At 37.2% G+C, this 9,342-nt stretch overlaps 1 protein-coding gene across 1 annotated transcript in view; it reads right to left on the reverse strand.

The window, feature by feature from the left end:
* Positions 1-9,231, reverse strand: part of LOC108765978 (PTB domain-containing engulfment adapter protein 1) — a 23,774-nt gene extending 14,543 nt beyond the window's left edge. Inside the window, exon 1 of the mRNA XM_018514946.1 lies at positions 9,095-9,231. The gene's annotated coding sequence lies outside the window, so the exon portion shown is untranslated. The remainder of the gene's footprint in view (positions 1-9,094) is intronic.
* Between the last annotated feature and the right edge of the window lie 111 nt (positions 9,232-9,342).

Raw genomic sequence — 9,342 nt, forward strand, 5'->3', positions numbered from 1 at the left:
TTATTTCCGAGGAATCAGACCTACAATGATACTACCCAAATTTCTTCAAGTGGCGATATTTCAAAAACTTTATTCTGTATATTATATTAATTTATGTTATCATTGAAAATGACCCGATCGGGTTCGAAACGTTTGTTAATTTTGTTGGCTAAATTTGTATGTATGTTCTATTATTTTAATATATATATTTGTTGTTAATTTTTTATACTTTGGCTCTTTGCCCGTTCTTTACTTGAATTTATTTACGATCGTAGAGCCTTATTACTATTTATATATATATTTAAGTCAGTAATTCCAAAAATGTTTAATAATAATTCCAAACTTTTGGCCTAGAGTGTACATATATACGTTATGTTTTTTCATTACAATATTTAATCGGACTATCTTCTCTCGCACATTTTCCTATTTTTGAACATTAAAAAACAAGATTACTAAGATGTTTGGAATTATTAATCAAGAAATTTTATTATACTATACTGCTGAAGATGGCTTGAATTAAGCCGAAACGTTCGGTGTTTGTGATATATTTGTAGTACTGAGAAATATATGTTTATATAATCGCTCAAATTACTGCGAGTTTAGGCTCTTAATTGCCCGCGTTTCCTGTTGTTATTTAAAAAATAAATCCCAAAAATGTCAATTTTTAAAGTGTCAATTTTTTCAAACTTTTGGCTCGGTGTGTAAGTCATGTGCGGTTTACGGATCGTATATTATTCGTTCAAATGCGTCGTCAAGGCTAATTAGTCATCGTAGCTTTTGAATTGACAGTGACCTGTGTACGTTCATTTTACTGTTCAATCGCTGTTCTCAATGCCTTTAAAATTTATACAAATCTCAGGACGGAATGGTGATGTATTGGTAATGTGTTTATGTAATTTAACGCACGATTATTAAAACAGAATCGTATATGTTCCGAGAGATGCTATCCATCACAAGTGGATATAATATTAATAATAATCTCAAGACAATCTAATCAGGCATTCTATAAGAAAGATGCGTCACAAAAAACGTATGCTAATAAACATCGTGTGCGTTGTTGATACGTTGAAGTCGCACGTGGATATTATAAGAAGAAGACGAGACGCACTGTATTCAAGGATAGCGATATCTACGTTAATGACGCTATATTACTTGAAGCATGAAAAATAGCCGAGTGATAAACGATGCGAAAATTAAGTGCCGCATAATTAAATCATAGGAATATATAAACAAATCTCACAAAAGTTTTAATTTATGACCATAGGACTTTGCTCTTACAGTAAATAGCTAACAAAGGATTACAACTCTAGCAAATAGCCGAGGACGAAACGCGTGTGCCAAAGAAGGAATCATCATTTCTCAAGGAATATTAGAAAAAAGAGAGAAAGAGAATGAAGAAAGAACGAGAAGTTGAGAACCTTCAGTTATGATTCAAACGTTGAAGCTGTTATTATGTCTCATTTTCTTAATCGGGCTGTTATCCTCGATTCCTCAGACAAACGTAAGGTTAGAAGTACTTCCGGGAGTGTGTATGCAACAATATTAAATTACCAATTGCAATTCCAGTTCATTGGTATTCAATACAGATAATTAAGGAAACACGATACGCCCGGTTTGGGAGGGAAATGCAATTAGCACAAAGTTCTAGTTTAATATACCTGAATCCCGTTGTTAATTTAATTTGAGTAATTTCAAAGATTATGAATTTACATCTAAATAACTCATAATAATCATAATTAAGAATCAATGAAGAGACAATAAGTGTGCCTATTTGTTGCGGCTATAATGCGTTCCGTCACCAATACGCTTTTGATATCATTTAAATCGCCGACCCATTTGCAAATCATTAAAATGTATAGTTACCGTGTACAATTCACGTCATGAATAATGAATAATCATGTGCGTTTCCTCCGAGTTAGATATCAACAACTTTCACTGCCAATTTCGACCATCAACCAAACCTTTCGTCGACGGTTTTGTACGAAGCTTTTACATTCTCTTAATTAATACAATTTTATAATGGAATTCATATCATCACAATGTTACTCTCTACAACTTTTAGAGTGAATCTCATTCTGAAGAGTGAAATTTCCTATAAACTAAAAATTAAGTCACTCTTTATCAAGATTAATTCAATTTTCACTCTTTGGAGATTCCACTCTAAAGAATTTAGAGAGTACATCTTAACAGCACAAAGCAAATCTTTGAAATCCCATCTACAAAAAAAATTATAGTAAAGATCCCCAACTTATTGTTAAGAGCGAGCACATGTTCATGATTAGTCCAGATCGACTGGACCAGGTTTTTCCCTTCGCAAAACTTAATAACAAACGTAAGTATCACTCATCTAATTGCTCCATTGCGATCGTTGCATCGAGTATCATTGCGTCGCGAGTTCCGCGCGCGGAAAAGCGCGACGTGCCGGCGAGAGAAACGCTTTCGCGGAATTTGTAATTATCCGACGACACTGGCACCATTAGACGGCCGTTAAACACACAGGACATAGGCGTGAAATCGCCCAGCGTGCATCTAACCCCGGTGTATACGTGCGGCTCATGCATACGTTGAGGCGGTGAGTTGCATAACGTTCAAGGTGAAACTCCCCCACCGTCAACGAGACAATCGCGTCTCTCTGCTGCTGTAGCTACAGCTGCTGGCCACCCATCGGCGGTGCCGGTAGTCAATTAGTATCGCTGTTAATTCAATCTCTGCCTCGCCTATGGTGGATCCGGTCGACCGACGGATTGATGATGAAGTGCCCATCCGAAGCGCTATACCGAGCGCATTAAAAGCTGCATCGCGTTCCTCTCTCGCCTATGGCGAAGCAGGAATTGATTCTGATTTAGAGAAAATTTTACCGCTACTTCTCTTGGAACTCTATTAAAAGAAAAATTTTATTAAAATTTATTATATTATATAACCAACCGATTGCAATTACATTTTTACTCCCGTCTGTAATCTGGATTTTTATTTTTTTAGTTCAAGTTCTTTACAATTCTAGACTATCAAAAAAAATTCAGAGTTACTTGTCAACATCTCTATATTATCGATAGTTTTTTAGCTACAAACTTTTATTTAATGAAAATTAAAATTTGAAAATAAGGGTGAAATTTGAGTAAAATTTTCGCTTGTGCAAACAATTTAGATTGCAAACGAAGAAAGTAAAAATATATTGTAATTACGGATCGAAGGGTTAATAAAATAAATGTTTATTGAATTTGTATTTCAATGGAGTTTCAATACAGACAGAAGGGTTAAATATATTAAAATAACATTCGAACCTCTAGCAGATAATGTAAAACAATAGCTGTATCTCCAAGTGACACACAAAAAACGATTCATTGCAATATAACAGTTCAATTTCTTACGTATGCGCATATCGGGAGAGAGTCGTGCGGCAGATTATTATTGGAAACGTTCTTTCTTGGAGGACTTTCATTCGAAAAATAAAAGCAAATCCTCCGAGCGTGATCTGCGGCGAGCGGAACGCAAAAAGATCCGCAAAAAGATATCGCGGGCCCGTGCCCGTGAGTGAAAATTCGATTTGCATAGAAAGGATGACGTGGAAAAGCGCATTAAGTGCGCGCGGATTTCTTTGTGAGTCATTAACTGAGAATCCATGGGCCATACTAATCGCCACAGAATGACTATGACGTTCAACTCTATTTTTCCGGCGGATGCGGTCAATTAGAAAATGGCCGATCGCACTTTCTCCCAGGTTCCTGTGACGCCTTCGGAGCTGTGGTGTTTAGAAAAAAATCTTATGGGTCGTGACCCACATGGCTAGCCATGGCGACTAGCTTTAACCTTTCTTTCGTCGTAAAAAATTTTCCTTTAAGACACAGAATGCAATTTTATTTAATTCGTACTACTTTTGTCGACTGTTGCGAGTTTAACTGCTGAAAGATTAAGAAACGTTGCCACTTTCGCAAAAATTTCATGTCTCCTTACCTAACGCTTATAACATGGCTTACATCTTTATGACCTATTTTCATTCGGCTCATTAATGTTATTCGATACCAGCTGTTCATTAAGTTTCTCAGCATTTCGATGCGCAACAATGTGTTCTCTTGTTCTTTTCGCTCTACATCTGCCTCTAAACATAATGCGCGCGTTATCCCACAGCGCTTACGCCAGTAATATATTGTGGGTACAATGCCCAGGTAACAAGCGAAAAGAAGCGTCTAATGTTCCCATACCAAACGTAAAATGTTCTATTGTATACATTACGTGCACAGGATGCACCGACGGAAAATTTTCCGCTTCCGCACAATGATGAATCGTGTCTGCGAGAAGATCGTACGTATATAGATCAATCGTAGCATCATTGATAACAAAAACGAGATTCGTGTGAATATTATTTAAAGGAAACGTCGGTATGTATTACTTTTTTCGCGTGTGTATCAAGATTCGTGCCGTTTTAATATAAATTAGTTCTCATGACACGACAATGAAGCTGTATACGTATGTGTTAATTGATAAATATGATTTAAGATTTCCACATACAAGTACACTTTAAATTAAACACGGAAAAAACAATTTTGCTGAAGTGTCTAAAAATTTAAATAGATACAGATTTGAAAATAATTTTGTTGAATTACACTGACAGAAATGTTTTCAAAAAATTTAGAATAACCAAAAAATTTTTGAATAACAAAGCCTTTTAAATTAAAAAGTTAGAAAGTTTTTATAAATCACATATCATACGAAACATTTCTCTTGGTGTATCAAAATAATTATGTAGGATGTTCAAATATAATGAGCAATGCTGCAAAAGTTTTAACGTCCTATATAATTATTTCAATAGTTCAATACAATTATTTTCGAATCTGTATCTCATTAAATATTTAAATACTTCAGCAAAATCGTTCTTTTCGGATGAATGGATTCAACCCTGAATTTTATAATTGCATTTAAAAATAAACTGCAAGATACAGTGAATAAAAATTATCTAGCATATATTTTTCTAATTGAATACTTAAAGTGACTGTGTGTCTCCCATAATATTACCTTATATCAGAAAAGACGATGTTCCTCAGAGATAGGACACGAAACGCTGTGCCCTATCTTTCGATAACGCACGTATTTTTAAGATAAAATTGTGGAAAACTTTTACTTAGGTTCACAGAATTTTCTCTAGAATTGGATTCCGTGTCTTGCATTGCGAGTATGTCATTACTTAAACGTGTGCAAATAGAACTAGAGATAGTTTCGACTTTGACGAAAGCACGATCGGACAAGTCGTAAAATTTCAGGATTTTCGTATCCTGAGTGTATTTTAAATTTCGCTCATTTGGCACGCGTTTTGATATTGTCTCGTTTTCCTAGATCATCTCGGGGAGATAAGACACGATTGAATTGTCAAATAAAAATCACGTCTCAATCTCTATCAGCTTTGACGTGATTTTTGAACACTTCACGTTTATATTGATTACCGTTGACTTTTGACACGAGTCAGGAGTTTTTTGTATCAGAAACTTTCGGTTGCCGATAACCCGTGAATCTCTTAAGAAATTAACTGCCTGGCGTTTAATATTTTTTGAGTCTACGCGTCACAAAAATAGCAGCAAATCGATAGCCTTTGCTCGGGATCTTTGTTGCATCGTTGCATCACAGACGATACTCGCCGCTGTTATGAAAAGTTAAAATAACATACGATAAAATCGTCTAATGATCTCGATTCAGCTGCATCAAGCTGGACGAATGCCGCATTCTTTAGCAATCTTGTGTGAACAACAAAAAAAAGGATTCGCTTGCATCTTGTATCGTCATTTTCTTGCAAACGTGTGCTAAATTACGCGTGACAAGTTACGATATATTCCTAAAATGCAATGTAGAAATGCATGCGTGTAGAGAACGAACGAGCTTTAAAACGAGCTTTAGATAAAATTCGTTTAAAAACGAGAGAATTCTAAAAATGCGAGTTCAGTCATTATCGTCTCGAAAATAAGATAGTCTCCGGTGTATTATCTGCATTTATTTTTTAATCCTTACCGTACCAATATGGGTAACTAGTGACCAAGCGATTCCTGTTCATGCAAGTTTCTTTAAGTCTTTCGGTAATTATAAATTATACTATACATTTTATTATTTTCCAAAATAAAGAGTCAATATTTATTCTAGAAAGTTGAAAGTATGTTGGTGAATTTTTAGAGATTTTTGGAATTATTTGGAAGAGCTGAAAAAACAAAGAGAATTCTAGTGACCTTTGATAGTATGGATGAGACACCAAATTGTACATAGTACGGTAAGGGTTAATCTAATGAGAATGCACCTTCAACTAGAATTAAGTCTGAGACCGATCGCTTGGAACTTTGAGACACGCTGTAGCAGTACGGCCTTTGGTGCCCCTAGAGGGCAACCGGCAAACAAGACGGCCTTGTAAAAACTGATACTGTTACTTCCGAGATGTTGAGAGACTTTCCCAGTAGCAACATCTAATTGCACTCGCGAAGAAACGGGGTGAGAAACGAGTCATTATCTACTGAAGAAGCGCGCTGTTTAACGTTACGGACGGCTAATTGTCGTCGAATTTATTGTCGACAGCGTGCCGTTATCAGCGTGTTGGGCGGCTAAGTGCACGTAATTATGATAAATATATAGCTGCTTAAATCGGTCCACTTAGAGTGAATGAAATTAATAGCGTGAATAGCGCGCGGGTGGATATAACGTGTTAAGGTCGATCTGTATTAATCTAACGTCATAATAAAATTAATATAAATAAATTTTGTAATAAATATAAATAAATTTTGGAATAAATATTAATAGAAAAAAATATTAATAAATATAAATCCTTATGTATGAATTTTAAGAAAAACGAACGTAACGCGAAATTTTATAGAATATATTTTAAAATATTATTATGATTTACATACGTTATAATATGAACTACGTTTCAATTAAAAATAAGATAATAGGCAAATTTAAAATTAACGAAATATATATTGCTCTAAATATGCCTCAAATTACATAATACTGAAATACTCTCAATATTCTTTGGAATGGAATTTCACTCTAAAGAATGCAAATTGAATCAGTCTTGAAAAAAGAGTGGCTCAATTTTCAATAAAAGTGAGATTTCACTCTTCAGAGTGAGATTCACTCCAGAAGTTTGAAAGAGTACTTTAAAAGTACCTTGATATATAAACAAGATGAATTTTTCTCATAGATCCATTGTCTCAGAATACAACCACCTGTTGGCCAGATGTTTCAATACGTCCAACTTAGACTGTCTCTCTAACTACAGTTTACCGATAACGTAAATAGATGGTCAATGAAAATGATCACAGACATAAATACTTGGTGCCGCTGCGTGATTTACCATCACGATTACAGAGACGAGTCCTGATTTCTCCGATTGTGTAGACCTGCCATTGTTTGCCCGCTAATAGAGACCCTGACTTCTATATAAAGCGATAATTTCTACATGCGGAACTCGCTTTTAGTGCCCATCACGCGGAGAAGAACTTCAAGAACGAGCGAAGGGGGTAAGACCTTTAATGGTGCGGCGAAGAAACGGTGTGTCGAAGCCTGGCAGTGTCGAAGATCGATCTCGATTCGAGGCGGAGGCCCTCGACCGTGTTACTCGACGTAAGAAAGTAATCGACGAAACGGCAAGGCGCCTAAGGAAAAGTGGAGCGCGCCCGTTCGTAATTTGCGGATTTCACTGAAAAGCCATGCCGCCAAGCGAGGTACGTCTCGTTACGATTTCATTCCCCGCGAATCCCGCGCTCGCACACGATCGTTCGTATATACGATCAAGCCCGCGAACGTAAGAAAGTGATTCTATTCGCGTCCGAGAGGTCTGATCGCGGCCGCGCGCGCGTTTTCACTCGCGCGGAGAACGGAGTAACCCAATTTTATATCTATACGTTCTCCAAGCCCGAGATTTTCCGAGCGATTTCGCGAGAACGAAACAGATAATTAGCCATTAATTGTTAATATCTCGCGTCGTGAAATTAACTCGCCATTAGGTCGGCAGGTTACGAACGAAGGGAGACCACCACCTCGCGCGCTCGCGATCTCTGTCGTGTCGATGACTTTCGAATCAGGCGCACGACGTGAATTACGCCTCCGTAATTAAATCTAATCAAGGGGATTTCGCACGTGCGAATGACGTGCGTCCGACGACTATCTCAAGTTATACCGCGAATGAGCCGGATGTCGATAACTCCGCAACCAACGTAACCACGGCGTTTGATTGTTGAAACAATAATCTTTTAACCATCGGTCTCGCGGCTCCGCATACAATGGTAAATTGCACGCTGATGATCATATTACATAAAATATATACATATAATAATCTTGTGTACGAAAACTTCGTTCGTTTCGCGACTGATCTCCGTACTGAGAGAAATGTTTTGTGTGATATCTCTCTAATCAAATTTTGATTAGAAACAACAAAACCTTTAAATTAAAAAGGAAGAAAGTTTTTGCAAGTCACATTTATACGAAACATTTCTCTCAGTGTAGATGCTTTATTAGAATGCCAACGTTTCGTGAACATTACAGTTCACTTTATTTTATCGGAGCAATCCGATACTCTTTATCCTGGGATTTCAAAACTTGAATCTATGTCAACTCTGAGTATCTTTTATCTTTATTCAATATTCGGTGACCAACAAGGATAAAATGATACTCGAGTTGACAGAGTTGAATTTTGGAATGCGACCCTGATGATTAATGGTTGTAAAACTTCCATGGATACTTTCTAGACAGAATCTATTTTGCGGGTTAGACTTCATCGGGGCGAAAATGTCGGGTTGCTCCAAATGTAGTGAACTGCATTGTTCACGAAACGTTGGCATTCTAATAATGGATCTGGATACGGAGACAATCCACAAAATGCACAGACTCTGTCTAGAAAAGCACTGAAAGTCTCAAAAGCATTAATAATCTTGTATGTACACATAAAGAATAAATAAAATAAATATTATCATCCATGTCACGAATAATCGGTTCTTCTAAATAAAAACGGTACAAAGTGATCGCCGAAAGCTAATCGGAAATAAATTCCATCATTTTCATCGTTTCGGAAAGACGTTCGCGATATTAAATCACGCTGTTAGAAGTAAGTTATTACTCGATCGAGTCGTCGTTTGAAAAAGTCGCTCACCTGTTGTTCTTGCTCGTGCGAACGACTCACTGACATTCAACGAGGTCGCGCGGGATACATTCCCAAACTTCGCGCAGGAAATCGAGCTGAGGGGTAACAACTCGGAGAGAGAGAGCCGACTCGGAGAAGCTTCCGGAACAATTACAAGCCGAGCAACGACGGCTGGACGGCTCGCGGCGGACTGAAGTGGACTGGAAGTGAGCGCACGTCGCCGAGCGAACTCAGCCGTGAGCCGAACGCAGTGCAGC

Source organism: Trachymyrmex cornetzi, unplaced genomic scaffold (genome assembly GCF_001594075.2).
Source record: "Trachymyrmex cornetzi isolate Tcor2-1 unplaced genomic scaffold, Tcor1.1 scaffold56, whole genome shotgun sequence".
NCBI lineage: Eukaryota > Metazoa > Arthropoda > Insecta > Hymenoptera > Formicidae > Trachymyrmex > Trachymyrmex cornetzi.